The 24,469-nt window shown below is 40.6% G+C and overlaps 1 protein-coding gene and 1 long non-coding RNA gene across 4 annotated transcripts in view; one reads left to right on the top strand and one right to left on the bottom strand.

Moving 5' to 3' along the window:
* The window catches only part of KCNAB1 (potassium channel, voltage gated subfamily A regulatory beta subunit 1), a 411,274-nt gene that overhangs the window by 304,681 nt on the left and 82,124 nt on the right, over nt 1-24,469 (bottom strand). The gene's annotated exons all lie outside the window — the stretch shown is intronic.
* Nucleotides 2,197-11,930, top strand: LOC105523949. The gene is made up of 3 exons (XR_001003675.1): nt 2,197-2,391; nt 10,478-10,537; nt 11,826-11,930. It is a non-coding gene; the product is annotated as an uncharacterized LOC105523949 (long non-coding RNA).

Genomic DNA, 24,469 nt, shown 5'->3' with positions numbered 1-24,469 from the left:
TCAAGCTTAGGTAATAAAGAATAAGCCTGTGAGCTTATCGTTACAAGTAGAACATTCAGCACCAGGACTGAAACATGAAACAATCAATAAACGTGTGTTAGATGTCTAACTAAATGTTTTCCCATACTATACCAACTATTGCAGTTTGGGACACAGGTTCTTCCTACATTGGAATGTGGTCTTCTCTTAAAAAAAAAAAAAAAAAGTTTAAAATTATAATTGCAGGGTTTTCAATATCTTGCCACCCAAACAAATACCTCTAGGCACAGCTGCTGTTTACCAACACCCAACTGGAGAGGAAGCGAGGAATTAGCACAGTCAAAACTGGAAGGTCTTTGATACATTTCTGCGTTAATCCATTGTCTCTCTTCTCTGTACCCCTCTCTATACCCCTCATTTAAGACCTCTAGTGCCTACTGCTTTTCTGAGCCCATCTTCTTACCAGATTAGGAAATGACTCTACATCATTTTACTCCTCCATTGATTATACTTCAGGATGAATAAGTGTTGTCCTTTCCATTAATGCATCCAACATAATTGTGTCCCATCTTTTATCTGTAACCACATGATATGGTTTAAATTTGGGTCCCTGGCCAAATCTCCTGTCAAATTGTAATCCCCAAGGTTGGAGGAGGGGCCTGGTGGGAGGATATTGGATCAAGGGGGCAGATTTATCCTTTGCTATTCTCATGGCAATGAGTGAATTCTCACAGATCTGTGAGGTTTGTAGCACCTGTCCCCACTCTCTTCCTCCTACTCTGGCCATGTAAGCTGTGCCTGCCTTCCCTTTACCTTCCACCATAATTGTAAGTTTCCCAAGGCCTCCCCAGCCATGCTTCCTGTACAGCCTGCAGAACCATGAGCCAATTAAACCTCTTTTCTTTACACATTACTCAGTCTCAGGTGTTTCTTTATAGCAGTGTGAGAATGAACTAATACACCAAAGAAAGAAAAATAGTCTTGTTCTTTTTAAAACAGAGTCTCAAACCTCTCCCTCAAAAAGACTGTGTTCAGGGCTGAGACCCCTAAGAGGCTCCCGTTTACACACACAAAAGAGGCAAATGGTGCCTCTGGGGTATGTCTAGTGCCTTCTCCCCAAACTCCACGCTAGAACAACACCTTCTCTCTGTGTAGACCCTAGTCTCCGCTGGGGTTCAGGTATGCCATGGAACTCAGAGGCCGGCTTCCCCAGAATCTTGACAGTAGGAAATAACCAGCCTGCAAAGGGCCATGTGGGCATAGACAGAAAACTGGTCCTAGTGGGAGGAGAAATAGTGTGGTCAGAAGAGGACAGCGATCCTGAGAATCACATAGTGGCTGTCACTGAGGTTTTTCTCTGATCTATCTCCCATTGACTCCAACCTAGGTCAAGGGTAAGAAAGGCCTGGAACTCAACCTGAGCAAGCTATTTCACTTAAGTCTCTGTAAACCTTTGGAGCCTTTCAGTGGAGGGCAACATGAGAAGGAGAGGTGCCCTCCCCACTTCCCACCTCCGAGCTCTAGCGCACTTGCAGCGGTCTCTAATGGAGCATGATAGAACTCCGAAGAGGCAGGCTAGCGAGGAGGAAGAAATAGCAGACGCTGTGTGAAGGCTGACCAGGCTTGCTTTTGACCACACATGAGATACAGGGACTTCCAGAAATGCTTGAGGAAACAACACAGAGCTGGGATCTGTAACAGTCAAATGGAGGCAAAACCATCAACTGCTGCTCCTATGTTCAAAGCATATGGTGGGGCTGCGGACAAGAAGTGTGTGGCTTTTTGTGAATCACAACATCTCAGGTTTCAGCTACTTCCCACCTCCTAACCAGCACTTGCTTCTTTTCTCCTCTCACCTTCACCTGAAGACTGTGCACTATCTGAGGGCAAGGACAGTATCTGACTTCCCAACGACGCAGTCACTGCCAAGGGGAGGTGCTCAATACAGATGTGTGGAATGGAATGAATGAACAGAGGAATGGAATTGAACCAATTTGGTACAAGAAATTATTGTGCAAAATGTTAAGGTGGAAGACATTTCTGATGTTTACTTTCAACGTATGCAAAAAGAAGATAAGTTTAAAATTTGATCCTACCAGTTACCTGCTCTCTCTTCCCGTGCCTCTAGGATTCCGCTGCTAAATGTGCAGATAATTCCCATATTCATTGCTGACTCAGTGTCTCTTTCTGACCTTGTATTGATGACATGGCAGAAAGGGCTGGAGGAGGAAAAGCCATGTCTAAGCAGAACAGCTCTGTACAAGGAGGTCCCTCCTTAAGCACAGTTTGCCTAAACAGCTCTGAACCGGGATGGTGTCCTAAAAGGACGTTTCTGGGGTTTGGGGTGAGAACTTGCCACTGTGCCTGCTAGTGGGGACCATGAGCCTGTTTCATGAAGAGGAGAATCATTTGGTGAGTGACTGGGGTTTATGTTTAAGCATCCCTGTTTACTAACTGCATGAGCAGGAACAAATTTCCTAACTCTGAGTCTCATTTGCCTTCTTTCCTGAAATATAATAATGTCGACTTTACCTATATCACCTATTGTTGAATCAAACAAGAGAATCATATACTAATTTGCATATAAAAATAGTACACACGCACTGGATTCAGACTATCCTGAGAAAGACAATTCTCACTGAAATTGGAGAGAAATCTTTTTTAGTTGCTTGGAATTGTCCCACTTTATTGCAACAGTGATTGTGATTCCAAACACTTTTCTTTCTAAGTCGAACTTTCAGGGCCAATTAAACACCTTTGAGAACAATGTCCTTTGTCTTTGCTTTTTAAATTAGTTTCATTCTTGCAAATGGTCAGTCATTTCAGTACTAAATCAAAACGAGTTCATGTTGTAAAAGAATAAAAAAGAACTTTTTCCTTGCATTAGTTACTGATCAGCGGAATAATGGCCTACATTTGTTCACACAAAGACCTAATGGATAACTTTTTAAAAACAACATTGTGACCAAGAAGTATTTAGATTTAGAAACCATTAAATATTATAGAATAGAATAACCCAAAAGCACTTAATCATCCTGTAGCTTTGTAAAAAATCTATAGTTGGAATTCACTCTTCATATGCTTTTATTTCTATACAATCCCTACAAGCTCCGGGCTCTGTGTTTTTTACTTTTAGTAAATGTTTATCCCTTATGTCTGTGTCATAGTCCACCACGGTTTGATTTGCCCCAAAGTCAAAATACTCTCTTGATCATTGTGCACAGAATTAATCAAGACTGACAGGACTATTAATGGTGCTTATTACTTACAAGAGAGAGAGGAGGAGGGCTGGGCTTGGCTGCAGGGTGTTTTCTGAAACTGGAATAAAAGGATCACCGCCAAAACATGGAAAGTTGTTCACAAGCTTTGCAGATGAGCTTTTCTTTTCTTTTTTCCTTTTTTTGATTCCAATAGGTTTTTGGGGAACAGGTGGTATTTGGTTACATGAATAAGTTCTTTAGTGGTGATTTCTGAGATTTTTGTCTGTTAACTCTGCTGATATTTCTTTTGCTGTGCAGGAGCTTTTTAGTTTAATTAAGACCCATCTATTTCTCTTTGTTTTTGGTGCATTTGCTTTTGGGTTCTTGGTCACGAAGTCTTGCCTAAGCCAATGTCTAGAGGGGGTTTTTGATGTTATCTTCTAGAATCTCTATGGTTTCAGATCTTTGATTTAAGTCTTTGATCTATCTTGAGTTGATTTTTGTATAAGGTGAGAGATGGGCATCTAGTTTCATTCTTCTAACATGTGGCTAGCCAATTATCCCAGCACCATTTGTTGAATAGGATATCCTTTCCTCACTTTGTGTTTTTATTTGCTTTGTCAAAGATCAGTTGACTGTATTTGGCTTTATTTCTGGGTTCTCTATTCTGTTCCACTGGTCTATGTACCAATTTTTATACCAGTATCATGCTATTTTGGTGACTATGGCCTTACAGTATAGTTTGAAGTCAGGTAATGTGATGCCCCTAGATTTGTTTCTTTTGCTTAGTCTTGCTTTGGGTCTGTGGGCTCTTTTTTGGTTCCATATGAATTCTTGGATTTTTTTTTCTAGTTCTATGAGAAATGATGGTGGTGTTTTGATGGGAATTGCATTGAATTTGTAGATTGCTTTGGGCAGTATGGTCATTTTCACAATACTGAATCCATGAGCATGGGATGTGTTTCCATTTGTATGTCATCCATGTTTTCTTTCAGCAGTGTTTTGTAATTTTCCTTGTAGAGGTCTTTCATGTCCTCAGTTAGGTATATTCCTATGTATTTTATTATTACTATTACTTTTTGCAGCTATTGTGAAAGGAGTTGAGTTCTTGATTTGATTCTCAGCTTGGTCGCTGTTGGTATACAGCAGAGCTACTGATTTGTGCGCATTAATTTTGTATCCTGAAACTTTGCTGAATACATTTCCCAGTACTAGGAGCTTTCTGGATGAGTCTTTAGGTTTTTCTAGGTATACAATCATATCATCAGCAAACAGCGACAGTTTGACCTCCTCTTTACCAATTTGGATGCCCTTTATTTCTTTCTCTTGTCTGATTGCTCTGGCTAGGACTACCAGTACTAGGTGTTGAGTAGAAGCGGTGAAAGTGGGCATCCTTGTCTAGTTCTAGTTCTCAGGGTGAATGCTTTCAAATTTTCCCTGTTCAGTATCATATTGGTTGTGGGTTTGTCATAGATGGCTTTTATTACCTTAACGTATGTCCCTTCTATGCCGATTTTGCTGAGGATTTTAATCATAAAGGGATGTTGGATTTTTGTCAAATGCTTTTTTTGCATCTATTGAGATGATCATGTGATTTTTGTTTTTAATTTTGTTTGTGTGGTGTATCACATTTGTTGACTTGTATATGTTAAACCATCTCTGCATCCCTGGTTTGAAACCCACTTGATCATGGTAAATTATCTTTTTGATATGTTGTTCAATTTGGTTCACTAGCATTTTCTTTGAGGATTTTTGCATCTATGTTTATCAGGGATATTGGTCTGCAGTTTTCTTTTTTTGTTATATCCTTCCCTGGTTTTGGCATTAGGGTGATTCTGGCTTCATAGAATGAGTTAGGGAGGATTTCCTCTTTCTCTATCTTTTGGAATAGTATCAATAGGATTGGTACTAATTCTTCTTTGAATGTCTGATAGAATTCAGCTGTGATTCGGTCTGGTCCTGAACTTTTTTTTGTTGACAATTGTTAAATTACCATTTCAATCTCACTGCTTGTTATTGTTACATTCACAGATTCCATATCTTCCTCATTTAATCTAGGAGGGTTGTTTCTCCAGGAATTTCACCATCTCCTCTAGGTTTTCTAATTTATGCATGTAAATGTGTTCATAGCAGCCTTGAATAATCTTTTGTATTTATGTAGTATGAGCTGTAATATCCCCCGTTTCATTTCCACTGGAGCTTATTTGGATCTTCTTTCTTCTTGGTTAATCTCTCTAATGGTCTATCAATTTTATTTATCTTTTCAAAGAATCAGCTTTTTGTTTAATTTACCTTTTGTATTTGTGTTGTTGTTGTTTGTTTCAATTTCATTTAGTTCTGCTCTGATCATCGTTATTTCTTTTATTTTCTTTTTTGCTGGGTTTGGGTTTGAATTGTCCTTGTTTCTCCAGTTCTGTGAGGTAAGAACTTAGATTGTCTAATTGTGCTCTTTTAGACTTGTTGGTGTAGGCATCTAATGCTATGAACTTTCCTCTTAGCACTGCTTTTGCTGTATGCCAGAGGTTTTGACAGGTTTTGTCACTATTATCATTCAGTTCAAAGAATTTTTTAATTCCCATCTTGATTTCATTGTTGACCCAATAATCATTCAGGATCAGGTTATTTAATTTCCATATATTTGCATGATTTTGAGGGTTCCCTTTGGAGTTGATTTCCAATTTTATTCCACTGTAGTCTGAGAGACTACTTGATGAAATTTCAATTTTCTTAAATTTGCTGAGACTTGTTTTGTGACCTATAATATTATCTATCTTGGAGAATGTTCTATGTGCTGATGAATAGAATGTATATTCTGCAGTTGTTGGGTAGAATGTTCTATAAATACATCTGTTAAGTCAATTTGCTGTAGGGCATAGTTTAAGTCCATTGTTTCTCTGTTGACTTTCTGTCTTAATGACCTGTCTAGTGCTGTCAGTGGAGTGTTAGAGTCCCCCACTATTATAGTGTTGCTATCTAGCTCATTTCTTAGGTATAGTAATAATTGTGTTATAAATTTGGGAGCTCCAGGGTTAGATGCATATATATTTAGAATTGTGATATTTTCTTGCTGGACTAGTTATTTAATCATTATACAGTACTCCTCTTTGTCTTTTTTAACTGATGTTGCTTTAAAGTTTGCTTTGTCTGATAGAAGAACAGCTATTCTTGCTCACTTTTAGTGTCCATTTGCAGGGAATATCTTCTTCCTACCTCCTCCCTTCACCTTAAGTTTATGTGAGTCCTTATGTGTTAGGTGAGTCTACAGAAGATAGCAGAAATTTGGTTGGTGAATTCTTACCCATTCTGCCATTCTGTATCTTTTAAGTGGAGCATTTTAGGCTATTTACATTCAATGTTGATATTGAAATGTGAGTTACTATTCTATTCATCATGCTTTTTGTTGCCTGAATACCTTGTTTTGTTTTGGTTTTTCATTGTGTTATTGTTATATAGGTCCTGTGAGAATTATGCTTTAAGGAGATGCTATTCTGATATATTTTGAGGATTTGTTTCAAGATTTAGTGCTCGTTCTAGCAGTTCTTACAGTGCTGGCTTGGTAATGGCAAATTCTCTCAGTGTTTGTTTGCCTGGAAAAGACTGTATCTTTTCTTCATTTATGAAGCTTAGTTTTGCTGGACACAAAACTCTTTTTTCTTTTTTTTTGAGATGGAGTTTCGCTCTTGTTGCCCAGGCTGGAGTGCAATATCGCAATCTCAGCTCACTGCAACCTCTGCTTCCCAGATTCAAACGATTCTTCCACCTCAGCCTCCCAAGTAGCTGGGATTACAGGCACCCACCACCATATCTGGCTAATTTTTGTATTTTTGGTGGAGATGGGGTTTCACCATGTTGACCAGGCTGGTCTCAAACTCCCAACCTCAGGTGATCCACCCACCTCAGCCTCCCAAAGTGCTGGGATTACAAGCATGAGCCTCCACCAGGCCCAGCCACAAAATTATTGACCGATAATTATTTTGATGAAGAAGGCTAAAGATAGGACCCCAATCCCTTCTATGGTTTCTGCTGACAAATCTGCTGTTAATCTGATAGGTTTTCCTTTATAGGTTACCTGATGCTTTTCCCTCACAGCTCTTAAGATTCTTTCTCCTTCAATATCAAGTCATTATTTAGATTCAATGCTATCCCCATCAAGCTACCACTGACTTTCTTCACAGAATTGGAAAAAAAACTACTTTAAAGTTCATATGGAAACAAAAAAGAGCCCACATTGCCAAGACAATCCTAAGCAAAAAAAAACAAAGCTGGAGGCATCATGCTACCTGACTTCAAACTATGCTACTAGGCTACAGTAACCAAAATAGCATGGTACTGGTACCAAAACAGAGATATAGATCAATGGAACCGAACAGAGCCCTCAGAAATAACACCACACATCTACAACCATCTGATCTTTGACAAAACTGACAAAAACAAGAAATGGGGAAAGGATTTCCTATTTAATAAATAGTGCTGGGAAAACTGGCTATCCATATGTAGAAAGCTGAAACTGGATCCCTTCCTTACACTTTATACAAAAATTAATTCAAGATGGATTAAAGACTTCAATGTAAGACCTAACACCATAAAAACCCTAGAAGAAAACCGAGGCAATACCATTGAGGACATAGGCATGGGCAAAGACTTTATGACTAAAACATCAAAAGCAATGGTGACAAAAGCCAAAATAGACAAATGGGATCTAATTAAACTAAAGAGCTTCTGCACAGCAAAAGAAGCTATCATCAGAATGAACAGGCAACCTACAGAATGGGAGAAACTCTTTGCAATTGACCCATCTGACAAAGAGCTAATATCCAGAATCTATAAAGCACTTAAACAAATTTACAAGAAAAAATCAAACAACCCCACCAAAAAGTGGGCAAAGGATATGAACAGACCCTTCTCAAAAGAAGACATTTATGCAGCCAACAGACATGTGAAAAAATGCTCATCATCACTGGTCATCAGAGAAATACAAATCAAAACCACAATGAGATACCATCTCACACCAGTTAGAATGGCAATCATTAAAAAGTCAGGAAACAACAGATGCTGGAGAAGATGTGGAGAAATAGGGATGCTTTTACACTGGTGGTGGGAATATATATTAGTTCAACCATTGTGGAAGACAGTGTGGCAATTCCTCAAGGAAACTAGAAATACATTTGACCCAGTTATCCCATTACTGAGTATATACCCAAATGATTATAAATCACGCTACTATAAGGATATATGCATGCATATAGTATTACAGCACTATTCACAATAGCAAAGACTTGGAATGAACCCAAATGTCCATCAATGATTGCCTGGATAAAGAAATTGTGGCACATATACACCATGGAATACTATGCAGCCACGAAAAAGGATGAGTTCATGTCCTCTCCAGGGACATGGATGAAGCTGGAAACCATCATTCTAAGCAAACTATCACAAGGATAGAAAACCAAACACCACATATTCTCATTCATAGGTGGGAGTTGAACAATGAGAACACATGGACACAAGGCAGGGAACATCACACACTGGGGTCTGTTGGGGGGTTAGGGGCTGGGGGAGGGATAGTATTAGGAGAAATAACTAATGTACATGACAAATTGATGGGTGCAGCAAACCACCATGACACAGGTATACCTATGTAACAAACCTGCATGTTGTTCACATGTATCCTAGAACTCAAAGTATAATAATAATAACAATAAAAAGAATATTTCCTTCATTTTTGACTTTAGATAACCTGAGGACTATGTGCTCAGGTGATGACATTTTTGTGATGAATTTCCCACATGTTTTTTGAGCTTCTTGGATTCGCATGTCTAGCTCTCTAGCAAGGCTGGGAAGTTTTCCTCAATTATTCCCTCAAATATGTTTTCCAAACTTTTAGATTCCTCTTCTTTCTCAGGAACACCAATTATTCTTAGTTTTGAACATAGTCCTAAATTTCTTGGAGGTTTTGCTCATTTTTTAAGTTCTTTTTTCTTTGTCTTTGATGGATTGGGTTAATTCAAAAACCTTGTCTTCAAACTCTGAAGTTCTTTCTTCTGCTTGTTTGATTCTATGCTGAGAATTTCCAGTGCATTTTGCATTTCTCTAAATGTGTCCTTGATTTCCAGAAATTGTGACTCTTTTTTATTTACGTTCTCTATTTCACTGAAGAAGTTTCCTTTCATACCCTGTATCATGTTTTGGATTTTTTTTAAGCTGGACTTCACCTTTTTCTGGTGCCTCCTTGGTTAGCCTAATAATTGACCTTCTGAATCCTTTTTCTAGCAATTAAGAGATTTTTTTCTTGGTTTGGATCCATTGCTGGTGAGCTGGTATGATCTTTTCGGGGTGTAAAGATCCTTGTTTTGTCATATTACCAGAACTGTTTTTCTGATTCCTTCTCATTTGGGTAGACTGTCGGAGGGAAGACCTGGGATTCAAGGGCTGCTGTTCAGGTTCTTTTGTCCCACAGAGTGCTCCCTTGATGTGGTGTTCTCCCCCTTCCCCTAGGAGTGGGGCTTCCTGAGAGTCAAACTGCAGTGATTTATTTTATTTTTTGCTGTTCTGGGTCTAGCCACCCTGCAGAGCTACAGGACTCCAGGCTGGTACTGGAGAGTGTCTGCAAAGAGTCCTGTGATGTGATCCATCTTCAGGTCTTGCAGCCATGGATACCAGCACCTGCTTCAGTGGAGGTAGCAGGGGAGTGAAGTGGACTCTGTAAGCGTCCTTGGTTATGTTTTTGTTTAGTGTGCTGGTTTTCTGTTTGTTGGCCGCCAGACAGGAGGTAGCGCTTTTAAGAGCGCATCAGCTGCAGTCCTATAGGGAGGATGAAAACTTGCCCTAGGGACACCTGGTTAAGTATTCAGGTTTCTCAGGTGGTGGGCAGAGCTATAGAGCTACCAAGAGATTATAACCTTTGTCTTCAGCTACCAGGGCAGGTAGAGGAGGACCACCAGTTAGGGGCTGGAATAGGCATGTCTGAGCTCAGCCTCTCCTTTGGCAGGGCTTGCTGTGGCTGCTGTGGGGGATGGCAGTGTGGTTCCCAGTCCAGTGGAGTTATATTCACAGGGGGATTATGGCTGCCTCTGCTGAGTCATTCAGGTCATCAGGGAAATGGGGAAAAGCCGGCAGTCATTGGCCTTACCCCACTGTCACACAGCCCACAGTCCTAAAGGCTGGTTTACCACTCCCACCGCCGTGCCCCCACAACAGCACCGAGTCTGGCAACCGGTGACCAGGGCTGAGAACTTGCCCCAGACCACGAGCCTCCCTGTGAAGAAAGCACGCCAATTCACAGATTTTCCGCATCTCAGGGATCCTGCAGCAGTGATTCTGTTCCTTGAAAGGGCTTGTGGATTCTCTCAGCCTTTCTGGTATGTTCCTGTGGTAGTTCCTGGAGCAAGTTTATGATGTGGGTCTCCACATACCACTCAGTCCATCGGAGTGGGAGCTACAAGCTAGTCCTGCCTCCTATTTGCCATCTTAATCTCTAGACTGGAGATTTTCAATGCCTGATACTGGCGTTACCTGTTCCAAGTAACTGGAGGTACACAACTCCCTGTTGTAAATGGGACATTATAACCAGATTGTTTCCAGAGACACCATAACAGGTATTTGCCATCCGCTGGAGGGAGGCACAGGCATGTTAAATAACGAGCACTCTTTCTATATCAATAATAAATACCAAAGCAGCTCTGAGATTTGTACATTTTTAAAATGACGAGAAGAAAATAAGCTCTATAGTCTCTACACCCCTGGAACTCAAGTAAGAAAAGAGTTCCTGATTTTCTTTGTTCATACTAAACCATAGTGGAAATGCAATGATTTCAAAAGAACAAAAATCTCTGACAGTGAATGAGCTCATCAGGACAGGCTCTTTTTACTCAGGTCTTCAAAAAGTCTTTTTTTTTTTTTTTTTTTTTTTTTTTTTTTTTTTTGAGATGGAGTCTTACTCTGTTGCCCAGGCTGGAGTGCAGTGGCGCCATCTCGGCTCACTGCAAGCTCTGCCTCCTGGGTTCAGGACGTTCTCCTGCCTCAGCCTCCCGAGTAGCTAGGACTACAGGCGCCTGCCACCGCGCCTGGCTAATATATATATATATATATATTTTGTATTTTTTTAGTAGAGACAGGGTTTCACCTTGTTAGCCAGGATGGTCTCGATCTCCTAACCTCGTGATCCACCTGCCTCAGCCTCCCAAAGTGCTGGGATTACAGGTGTGAGCCACCGTGCCCGGCCAAGAAAGTCATTTTTAAAACTAGGGAAATAAATTTTGTTCGTATATCACTCTAGTTTCCTGACTGCATGTCTCAAAACATAACGTTACATGAAACTTTAAATCATACTAACTTTGCTGTTGTTGTTGTTGTTGCTGTTGTTGACATATTTGAAAAAGAGAGGCCAAAGTAATAATAATCATGTCACCCAAATTAATAGCACAATATCTGGGTTGCAACTTTTACAGCTTCATCAGAACTGGAACCAGATGCACATTATCTTTGCTGACGCTGAAAAATATTATTGTACTTTCCGTGAACATAGCAATGGAGTCTGTTTGACGTGCAGGAATCTGCAGCATCATTACCTTGGGTGTAAAATGCTGTTTTCATGCCTTTGGCAAACATCGGTCACCTGGCCTTGACACTCTAATTTCATCTCTACAGCTTGCCTTGCCATTGTCAACAAATGGTAGTGATTACACTCACAAGGTTCCACTCTGGTTGAAAACAAAATAAGCCTCTGAACGAATAAGCATGTGCTCCCCCAGGTTCATCATGTAAAATCTAAAATCACTTTATACTGGGGATGCTGATGGAAAGAATTCAGGTGCTGGACAAACAGATGTGGGCTTAAACTCTGCTCCACCACCCTCATGCTGGGCAACTGGCAGCAGTTTTCTCAATTTCTTTGACAGTCAATTTCCACATCTGTCAAGCAGGGCTAAAACTACCTAATTTGTCCAGAAGTGGGGAATTTAAAGGAGAAAGTGAGTTAAAACCCCAGTGTCTGGCACTAAGTAGGGACTGCTGAGTGTTACTCTTGCCCCCATCCCACCCTATCTTCCCCCAGAGTCTACTCTGCCCCATTCATGCACAGGGTTAGTACTAGACAATCTTTCTTAACAACAGTTTTGTCAAATGTTATTCATTCTAGTTTGGGCGGAAAACTGAAGGACCAGATAAACAAGTTATCTAGCTTATTTCCAACCATCTCTTCAGTGCCTAGAACTGTTCACAAAACATTTAGGCGCTCAGAAAACATTTGAAGAATGATGGAATGTAACTGCAAGCCCAGGTTCTGGGCATAAGTCATGGAGAGTTATAGGTTTTGCTTGACTCCCACCTCTCCCATTAATATCTGAATACATTCTGCAAGTTACCTAACTTCCATAGCTTCTCTTTTCTCATCTCAAAAAAAATGAGCTAACAGTCCCTACTTCTCAGAATTGTTATAAAGATTAAATGAAATAATGTAGAAAACATACTTAGCCTATCATGAAGTAAGCACTCAGAAATGAGAACAATTACAATTTAGTTTCTCTTATAATAATTATGATTATCTGTTAAACAATTAACTCATAGGTAATACGTTTAAAGAAAGAGTGATGCTAGAGGTGGATAGAGGAATAGACTTTTCCAAAGAAGACTGTACACCCTGAAAGACCAGAGTGTGAAGATCCTGCTTGTGGTGGGCGACAGCATGATGTCTTTGGTGCAAACACGTCAATCCCACTATCCCCTGGTGACAAGAATAAATGTTTCAACCTTTATTTATCACACTCACTGGGAAGACATGACTAGATCGGAACTTTGGAGAAATTAGAGTTTCGGCTTCAACTGAGCTGTGAAAATTTGTTAAATCATTTCATTCTGTTGCCATTCAAGAATATGGTAGGGTGGTTTTCCTGATCCTCTTCAGCCTGTAGATGGCCTTGGAGTCATTTAGCTGGATGCCCTACCTTGAGATCACTGCAGTCAGGTAACTACCTGCTCTCAGCTGACAAAATCTCTCCATCTTCCAAAAATGAGAGCAATAACGGAAGTTTGGGGACTGATTTTTAATGAGTCTTTCCATTTTTCTCTTGGGTGGCAAAAGAAAACACTCAGTATTCTCTACTCACACAACAATTCTAATACCAAATGTGTGGGTTTTCCACACCAGGCAGTTCTCCAGTTCTCTGTGGATGCCAACCGGTTGATACTAAGTGTCTGCAATTAGCATAGACCCCACATATTAAGGGCTCAGTCCCACAAGACTGCCCCCAACTTCAGATGCCAATCATAAGTAGCAGTTCCCCAGACTACTTACACTTTCAGCCAACTTGGGTACAAACTGGGGGTTCTCACAACCCCCTCCTCAGATTCAATAATTTGCTAGAACATTTCATAAAACTAAAAAGGATATTTACTTACTTTACCAGTTTATTAAAGGATACAAATAAGATGCCAGAGAAAGAGGCACATAGGGCGAGGTCTGGAAGGGTCCCAAGCACAGGAGTATCTGTCCCTGTGAAGGTGGGGCGCACTACCTTCTGGCACATGGATATGTGCACCAACTCAGAAGCTCTCCACTTCATCATTCAGGGGTTTTTAAAGAGGCTTCATCACATAGGCAAGATTATCAACCCAGTCTCCAGCCTCTCTCCCCTCCCTGCAGATGGTGGATGGGCCTGAAAGTCCCAAGCTTCTAATCATGACTTAGCCTTTCTGGTGAAAGGCCCCATCCTGAAGCTATTCAGGAACTCTAAAGAGTTGCCTCACTAGAACGAAAGACACTCCTGTCATTCCAGAAATTCCAAGTGTTTCAGGACCTCTGTGTGAGGAACTGGGGACAAAGACCAAATATAAATTTCTTATGTCACAGGTAGAAATAGATAAGGGATGCTGCTTATTACATATGACCGGAGTCTCCAAAACAAAGGCCGATGACACGGCTGACAAGAGTTTCCCCAACAATCCCACCCTGCACGGAGGACAGCAGAGCATCTCTCATTTTCCCCAGAAGCTACTTTAGCAATGTGGGTGTGCAGCGGCCTTGGCAGAATCTTGCAACTTATTAGAGATGGAGCTTAAGAAAGGGAAAAAGGCCAGGCAAGGTGGCTCATTCCTGTAATCTGAGCACTTTGGGAGGCTAAGACAGAAAGATTACTTGACTCAGAAGTTCAAGACCAGCCTGGTCAATATAGTGAGACCCTGTCTCTACAAAACAAAAATTAGCCGGGCATAGTGATGCACGCCTGTAGTTCCAGCTACTCCAGAGGCTGAGGCAAAGAATTGCTTGAGCCCAAAAATTTGAGGCTGCAGTGAGCCATGACCCTACCACTGCATTTCAGCTTGGGTGACAGAACGAGACTGTGTCTCAGAAGGAAAAAAAAAAAAGTGAAAGAGGCTGGTGGGACTCCACATTGTTTTATTTGGGTAACTAAGAATACTGGCACTTCTAACAGACACAGGAGGACAGCACCTTCCTCCTTACCCCATACTCAGCCCATCACCAGATCCTATTGGTGTTAGTTACTAAGTGAGCTGTTCAATCTGGCCCTGATCTCCCTGCTTCCCCACTCGTCCCACCAAATCTATCCTCCAAATAGTGGTCAGAGTGTCTTTATTTTGAAACATCACTCCCCATTGTCCTAAAAGCCTTCCATGACTTCCTCACTTACTCTGCTGACATGGTCACAATTTTGCACTATTTACAAGGTGACAGGGTTTATGCTCCAGCAGCACCTCTCACCACCTTCCCTCTTGCCCTTTCCATGTGACACACTCTCAGAACCTTGCCTCCCTCAAGCTCCTCCTATCCCAGACGTGCATCCTTGCAGTTCCTGTGCCTGAAGTGCTCGCCTCCCCTCTGTGCCTACCCTTCTGATTTCAACTCAATCATCACTTCCTGGAGGTCCTCCCTGCTTAGGTCAGACCTCTGCAATAAACTCTAGGAGTCAGAAGTGTCATCCTTTGCCACCTGGTAGTGGGTGTGAGTTTACAATCATTTGTCTGCTTGTCTCCCATCACATCCCCCACGTAGCCAGTAAGATCCAGGAGCACCTCCCACCAATCTGTTTCTGCTCCATTGTAGCTGTCTCTAAAGCCTGGCCTATAGCCTGCACAGAGTAGGGATTTCATAATTAGCTCTTGATTGTGGAATGACTGAAGGAGAAACAGCATTTTTTTATTCATAAAAGATATCTACCCCATTATCTTTCATAGTATCTGAAACCATCAGTTTTGTTCCTTTGAGGATTTTCAAGTTTTCTAGAGAGATCAATAAACTGAAAATACCCCTGGGAAAGGTTAGAAAACTTTTCTCCACTTGGACTTGAGTGTTCCAGGTGAAGAATGTACTGCCTGTTCCCTGGTCTACACACAGCCTGTTCTTTCTATCACTCCATCTCCTATAGCTGCATCTACAGGATGAATTACCACTAAAACCGGGAACCGGGAAGATGCATGATTCACTGAACTAACATGGTGGGGGATCATGAAGTTTCCTTACAAGGCTTCCTTGCACCCCAGAAAAGAGCTCATCAGTGTCATCAGATACCTGAAATCTGGAGGACAAAACTCTCTGTGCAACCACATTAGCCAGCATCATCCTTCCTGGCCCTGATTCCCCTCCGGTTTTGACTCGAGAACCCAAATTCTTCCTCCAATTCTACCTCCTCCTCAGAGCCTCTTCCTGTGAACAGCTCTTTCTGGCTTTCCACATCCAGATAAGTAATTCTGTTGGGAAACCTACCACAAGTTCGGACACGACCTGGATTGTCACCCAGATAGACGTATCCCTCAGTTTCCTGGAGTCATTCATTTCATTTGAGTAATCACCACAGAATTATGAGAAGTGTCAAAGTAACCCAGTCTCCTGGCCATGGGTAAGTAAATTGGTTGAGTTTACCATTGCTGCATCATCTATTTCCATCTCCATGTGGCATAATATGATAGCAAGGAAAAAACTGCCCTTTGAATGCCTTTTCCACAATAGTGCTTAATTGATCATCCTGTGTGTGGGCATTGGCATAGCACCTGGGGTTATTAAGCTAAGAGATTGATTTTAGAATTGAGTCAATTATATTAGGGCTGAAAGGCATCTACCTCTTTTGATAATATCCAGAAAAAGCAATTGATGATTACCCAGAAATCCAACCCATTGCATTGGGCATATATCTAAAAATAATGCATGTTTGCATATTACAAATATTAACCATTGCAGATAATTATTTAACAAATTCAAAAGTAGAAATTTGCTGGAATGCATCAGGCAGTAAGCAAACCCTGGGGACAATTTCTAATTAGTAATTCATTTTGTGACTTTTTTTGTTCTCCCCCTTTGATATATAGTTCCCCAGAATAAGGTATGAAAATTTTCAGTCACAATAATTTGATTCTCATTTCTGACTCCTCTTCAATATTCTCTCAGCATGGACGAGAGGACACACCACTGCACCCCTTTCTTCACTACCCACACTCATCCTGAGGACCATCTCAAATCTCTCTTTGACACCAAACACAGCCTGCAGCTTGGATTTCATTGTCCTTAACAAAGGAATTTTTCTCTATTTTAAAAAAATATTTGAAATCTCCACATTGCATTTGGCCAACTCTGCTTCCTGGACCAAACCCTGTGGAAAATCATACTTTGAGGTACCCATCCACTAATTGGTTCACCCCATGTCCTCTTTGAGCATGTAAAGAATAAAATAAATTTGAAAGTGGAAAGGATTTTTCCAGAAGGGGAATACCCAGCCAAGAGACACTGAAGCATGGCTTCCAGATGCAGGTGCCTGCCAGGGACAATTCCAACTCACTCCCAGGGAGCCCTGTGGGAAGTAGAGAAAGCACAGGGTCTGGGATCAAAAGACACAGTTTCTAGTCTCAGTGCTGCCACTTGCTCCTGAATTTTAGGACTATCTCGGGACCTGGTTTGGTCATGAGTGAGGTGCCATTTTAGCTAGCGTGGCTGCTCTCAGCATGGTGTCAGGAACATCATGGTGATCAATAATTATCTTTTGCATGAGGAGATGAATGGATGATGTGAGTGTTTTGTAAATATCATGATGACTGGCTCTCTCTAGTATAGGCTGAGGAAATAACCTCCATCTGCTGGAGCCCTCTGACCTCCAGAAAGCATAAACAGAATGTACAGAAAATCACCCAAATTTTCTGTACTACAGATACAATCTAGAATTATAACCCATAATAGTGTGAAAACTAAGAATGAGATCTGTATACATTCATATCTAACCTAAATTCTGTTCTTAACCCAACACTTCAGAAAAAGTGAAATGTACACCAAGTAAAATGGAGGCACAACTGGCTCCATAGAGCAGGGCCGAGTTCTCAGACAAAGCAAGGCGAGGCAGAGGCATTTCTGGTCAGCGAGCTGCCCATGCCCTCCTGAGCAGCAACCCTCAGCTCACTGACAGTCTCAGCCTGTGCCTTCTCCCACTCCAATTCAATAACCCAGTGCAGTTTGACAGTTTGCTTAGTGAGCAGCCATGAGGAGTGCAGATCATTGCAGATGTCCTGCAGGGAAGCAGGGAAACTGGCACAATGTATTAACAATTTAGTAGTTTTAAATAAACATTAAGGTAACCGTTTTAAGATCTTTTTTTCAGGAAATTCTCTCTAATGTGGAATGCAAGTCCACTGGTTTGAAATTAGCTCATTTGATTTCCATCACTGCTCCAAGCCCTTATCTTTCTGCCATTCTGGAGAAACGTTTGCTATGCAATAAACAGTTTGAACAAGATGCTGAAGGCGTTTAACCTTGATAAGAGAATAAACTCTTTGAAATAAATTTAGTAGACTTGCAGACACACCAATATTGAGCATGTTTGTCAGCCCCCACACAACATACTTCCTTATGCCTCTGTGCTATGGTGGAATTTTCCAGACATTTTGTGTTCTGTTCACATCTGTGACCTGAAAGTACAGATATTTTCAGATTCCTGAAAGTATCTGTATCAACATGAACTGAAATGCATGCAGCCTATATTTTGTCTAAACTATCAAAGCCATAACACCTGTCATTAATGTTCAGGAAATATTTGGAAAACTTTTTTCTTCAAAGCATTATCCTTTTAAAGTTCATTGATGTGGGTGTTGGCTTATTAATCAAGGTAAGCACTGTACATAGACAGAAGCCCTTTCATGACCTTCTCCCGTAAAGGAGAGCATTCTCCATTATTTTGAATAAACTAAAAACAAAATACCAGTTAACATAAGTACACTCTGTTTCCCTGCCATAGTACCTTTGCACATGCTATTTGCTCTGCCTAGAGTACCCATCCTAAACCAACTCCAGCTCAACTCCCACGTTCTTCCAGAAGCATTCCCTGGCTCTTGTCCCTCTTTCCACCAAGGAAAACTGTGTCTTCTCTGCACCATTAACACCATACACACTCTGATTATGGAACTCATCATCTCTAAATGTGATTGTATACATATTTACTTCTCCACTTGACTGTTTCTTTAAAAAAATATAAGTTTAAAAAACGTAGTATCTTATACCGCTTTTAACACTGAATACATGAATAACCCTGGATTGTTATCCATTAAAGCAGGGCTAGAAAAATACCTGTCTTTGCATTTCTTATGTTATGTATTTATATTACTATGTATTCTTAAAAATTATACACCTGAAATAACTATTCCATAACTGAGATTTCTCATTAAGCCTGATGGCCAATTCCAATAGGTATGAATGAGTGAGGTTTCACTATAGAACCTTTGACTTGCCCTATGTATAGAACATGTGCCCACATAGTAAGAGTGCTGGCTAATTAGTGAACATTGTGATACCAGGGCAGGCAGTCAGGATGTAGGATTCTTGAACAGCTGACTTACACCAGAATTAACAGTTTGTTCTGGTTTCTCACAGCCTGAAATTCAGCTCATTGTCAGTATGGACAAGTATTTTTTCCCTCCTTGTTAACATAAACCCTCATAACACACTCAGAGTACAACATAGAAACACCTCTTTCCCCCTCCAAGTTGTTAGATGTTCTTAGACAAGTCTGTTAATGACTCAGACGGGTCATTTGGAAATTTAAAAGCCCTTAATGAACATGCTTCCTGCTCCCCACTCTCATCCTCCTTCCTAGTCTCACAAGATGTCGTTATTTTTAACTCCGCACTGCTACAGCTGCACTTCAGAGAAAGCCAAGCTGAGATAGAGGCACAGCCCTCTTCACAGGATGGGAAGCATGGCCGTGAAAAAGGAGGAGCATCAGAAAGAAGGGGAGACATTGGGAGAGAAGTTAGAAACACTTCTCAGAGAACACAACTGTTACAAAGATCAAGCAGTAGCAGTAGCAACCCTCAGGAATGGGAAATCATGATGATCCACCCTTTCCTAAACTAGGGTGCAGGAAGTTCCCAAACTTTGGTCCCAGTCATGACCAAAGAATTAGACAAGGATATAGCACAAGCCTTAGGAAACTGGTAGTTTTGCCAATTGGTGCTAGAAAAAAATAGATATATCATGTATTCTGATGTGAACAAACCTCTAAACCAAAGTTTCTTACTTTGATACACAACTCTTAGTCTGTATTATTTTGGAAGTTTTACACTAAAGGAGCAAATCCCAAGGCCAAAAGAAGCTGAATTGTTTGGGGATTGTTTTTTCTCTTTGTGGTTCTTCTTAGTACCAGTTTTAACCTCATTTCACCCAAATAAAGATACTTGATTTCCTCTCATTCTCTTTATATTAAACAGAAATAGTTCTGGTTGTCAAAATTTCCTAAAGTTAGCCTGAATTATCCTGTGATTGGCACCCCTGAGGTTGTGCAATGGGAAGACCTGCTTGATGACAACCAAGAAAGCCCTCTAAGCATTTCTCCTCCCTGATTTGTCTTTTTAGTCATTTCTCTATGGGCACAGCTAACATGGGTTCTATTCTTCCGCCAATCTTAAAAGATAATATTTCATGTAGCAGCATAAAAGTGCATTAGATTTGTATTGTTCCTGTTTAATTTTTTTATTTCTGAAATATATATGTATCACTTGGGTTCCCACCAGAAAACAGATGGCACACTCAAATTAGGCAGTTCAAATGAGTTTATTTGCAAAGGTGTAGAAGAATTGTAAGGGTTGCTGCAGTAACCTAGGGTGAGTTGCAAAAGAGAGGAGGGAATAGCTGCCAGAACCAGGGTAGGGAGAGTCATAAAGAGTAGGCTGCCTAGAGCCCATTATCAAGGACTAACTACCTCTGGTCAAGAGACACAGTCAGCCTTAGATGATCCCCTGCAAGGAGAGTATAAATACCCAATGGGGCCATAAATACCCCAACCACATTTTCTTCTTCTCCCACCCACTACTCCTACCCACTACTCCCACCCTGCCACCTGCTGGGGCTTCCCATTGGCCAAACCAAATGATAAGGCCTCCTATTGATGTAGGCCATGCAGGTCTGCCTCCTGGGTTGCAGAGCAGGGTAGAGAAGCAGAGAGAGTGCATCTGGAGAAAGAAGATAATTGGCACAAAATAGAGCATTATTTAAAAACTAAAAATTAACACTTTAACAGCTGCAAATTTACAGTCCCTCAATTTCTAGTGCCTTCCAGGGACAGACAATGTCAGGTCCTGCAAATTCTCTGATATGCTCCTTGTTGAAAATAAATGAGAACCAGAAATTCCTGATTTTTTTCTTGTGTAAGTCCTTTGCTTTTACTGAAACATCTTTTCCATATTTTTCCAAGAAATAAAACACAAAAGAATTGAAATCTAAAAATAGCAGAGCAAAGTTTTGCTACTTACATAGCCAAGCAGAAAATACTGAGGAAAAACTGCAAGTCTCCTTCTTTCCCATCTTTTCGTAAACACTTACTGAACAATTACGATGTCCCCAGGTGGCTGCAATATGTTGAGATGCAAAGACAAACGTAAATAAACAAACTTTACCTATGCTGGGTTATCAAAAAATGGTGGTTAGTCAGTTTCAGTTAGTTAGCTTTTATTTGTTTTTGGCTTATGAAAAGTAGTTTAGAAGGCAGAACTAGCTTTAGCCTTGCCCTGATTTGGGGGTTTACTGATGTTTCTCAGCTCCTTCTCTCAACTCTTCCTCCTTAAAGTGCTTGTTTGTAGCCTCAGGAAAGCTCTCCTTGTTGCAGGGGGATGGTGATAGCAATCTAAGTGGTGTGATACCATCACACCACCAAACCCAGAAGAGAAGTGATGTCTGTGTGTCACAACCACAGTACAGTTCTGGGTTCGTGCTGATTGGACTGGTTCAGATCACCCTTGAGTCAGTCACTGGAGCCAAGAAAGTGAAATACCCTTAAGTCAGTGAGCGCCATCATTTGGGTTGAGTGTGAGGTCAAGCCAATCCCCATACCCCGACAATGGAGGAGAGACAGATCCCCAGGGATCTGAGAGCTGTTGGTCAAAGAAAGAGAGAATGAATGCTAGGGAACCAACCATCATCAAATAAAGATACGTGCAAATGCTCCAGAGGCCAAAAACTTGGGAGTGCCAACTCCCCAAACAGGCTTAGTGATGTTTTACCTGATTCTTGAAGGGAGAATAGGATAGGACAGTGCACAGTAAAGTAGTAAAGGGGCAAAGGTGATCCTGGCAAACAAAACAGCATGTACAAGTGCACAGAGGCACAAAAGAGCATGATGTCTTCTAGGAACAACAGGACTTTCCATGTGTCTAGATTGAAGGGCCTGGGGAAAGTCTCAGATTGCAAAGATGATTGAGACCACTTTTTGCAATGGTAAAGATTTCAGGTCTTATCCTTAAATTCATTAAAGCATCTAGTCAGGGTATTGACAAGGCCAGATCCATATTTTAGAAAGTCAATGTAGGATAGACAATGGGGCTGAGAAGTGGGCAGAGTCTAAAAGCACCTGTTCAGAGGCCACTGAATTTGGGGGCAAGAGATTATGTCTAAGTGCAGAGGAAGGAGTGGGTAGTTTGGGGAGAGAGCTAGGTGTTAGAAACAATCGGACTTGATGATTGATTGGACCTGACAACCAATGTACAAGGGGAGAAAAGAAAATGAAAGTAACTCTGAATTTACCTGGGTACTAACAAGGATGTTCTGTCCCGTGCCAGGTGTTCCTACTCTTCATCTCATATTTTTTGTGCAAATTCATTTTTATATTTATTAACACCATCAAATTCTATTACCTCTGAAGCTTCCACTGGCTTAATTCACACATGCAAAGCAAAGTGGAATAGTGAAACAATTTGGGGTGAAATTCAAACCACAAAATATTTTGGCTTAAATTAAAACACAGTAACCAAAAATCCATACTAAGGTGGATTTTTAAATGCTTTTTCATTATCTGAATAACTGACTTATGGACACAGATATAGAACCAATATAGCTCAATCTATAAAAATTAAGCTCGAGAAATGAAACTTGGAATTTTGCCTTCTCCATGAAAATGTTCTAAGAATCCTTCTTTACCCCAGAGTTGGCAAAGAGAAGAAGTCTTTTTACGATTATCTTTTCAAGTCATTTACAAAAGTCACTTAAAAATATAATTGTCAATTGCCAAAGTATTTAAGAGATATATAATTTTTGTGTTGTACATGTTGGCTATTTCATAGAAATGTTTTCTCTTGTGTTTGAATACCACAATTTTTTAAAAAATAAGAAAATCAATTGACATCTGATTCAAGTCCATCATCCTAGCTGCCCAGCTTAGCTTGCCCCTTATTTTTATTTATTTATTTTTGTTGTTGTTGTTATTGTTGTTGTTGAGACACATTCTCATTCTGTCGCCCAGGCTGGAGTGCAGTGGTACGATCTCGGCTCATTGCAACCTCTGGCTCCTGGGTTCCAACAATTCTTGTGCCTCAGCCTTCTGAGTAGCTGGGATTACAGGCATGTGCCACTACGTCTGGCTAATTTTTTGGTATTTTTAGTAGAGATGGGGTTTCACCATATTGGCCAGGCTGGTCTCAAACTCCTGGCCTCAAGTGATCCACCCACCTCGGCCTCCCAAAGTGCTGAGATTACAGGTGTGAGCCACTGTGGCCGGCCAGCTTGCCTCTTATTTCTGTTCAAATGGATAGAGATAGAGAATTCATGTCAGTTCTAAACAGAGGGAAGTGTGTCTTCTATATGCTGGTAACTTTGAGAATGCCTATAAGATAAAATACATGTAAGACTAGATTTTAAAAAGAGCCTACCAAACCCTGATTCATAACCTAAAAAGTAATTTCCCACCTGGGAAGTAAACTCAGTGAGACCCTGAGCCAAACCTCTACAAGTGACAGGAGCTGGAAAAAAGAGAAGGCCATGCAGCAATCAGTAGAAGGGCACATCTCAGTCCTGCACCACCTGGGAGTGCATGGCTCCTAGTAATTCAGTAAATATAGTGGTTGGAAAGTGCTCAGCTAACTTATGAATGCAATAGTCATAGAAAATAAACTTGTTTGGACAAGTGAAGCTTGCAGCCTTACAGCTTAACTAAATAATAGCTGTCTTCCTACTCCCACTGACATCTTGCTTTCTACTCTAAGCTCTTCTTTTCCCTATGTGCCCAGACCTGAAATACTGGAGAAAGACCCAAATAAGTATGATCTGAACCTATCTTCTATCACAGCAATGAGCAAAAGATGATTCCCCCTGAAGCACAAATGAAAAACAATCACTGAATATATGAGGAAAGAAGTTTAGAAGAGGATCTGAAGAATCAAAGCAAGGAAGAATACAAAACTATAAAAGAGACTTGCTGAAAAGACAGAATGAACTTTAGAAAATATTATTTCTGTAAGATTTGAAAAAGACAAATTTGATAAAAAGAAAGAATCTGGATTGGAAAAAATGCTTTCAGATAAAAACTAATTTACTTAATTTAAGGATATATCTTTGGCAGCAAATAGCCTTTGGGTACTGTAGAAAACAAACCATGATTTCACGGCAGTATCAAAAAACTCTCCCAAGAAAAACATAACAATAACTTGTATTTTAAAATGTATGCGTTCCTAGCATTCTGTCAAGTATTTTGAACATGCATTAACATATCTCATTCTTTATAGTATTATTTTAAGTAAGTATTATTATTTTTATTACTATTCACATTGTAAAGTTGAGGAAAATGACCCATAGGAAGGTTAAGTATGTTGCCTAGCAGCACATCATTAATAATGTGGGCTGGAGCTGAGTTTTAAACCCAATGCTATCATACTCTAGAGCCCATGCTTTGGTTTCAGGAGTGAGCTCCTCTAGAGCTATCTAAAAGCTATCATCAAGAGATAGATAGCGGGGGCGGAGCAAGATGGCCGAATAGGAACAGCTCCTGTCTCCAACTCCCAGCGCGAAGGACACAGAAGACCGGTGATTTCTGCATTTT

This window comes from Colobus angolensis, unplaced genomic scaffold (genome assembly GCF_000951035.1).
Source record: "Colobus angolensis palliatus isolate OR3802 unplaced genomic scaffold, Cang.pa_1.0 Scaffold48, whole genome shotgun sequence".
NCBI classification, from domain to species: domain Eukaryota; kingdom Metazoa; phylum Chordata; class Mammalia; order Primates; family Cercopithecidae; genus Colobus; species Colobus angolensis.
The sequence above is the reverse complement of the archived record's forward strand: the minus strand, read 5'-3'. Positions and strand labels throughout refer to the sequence as shown.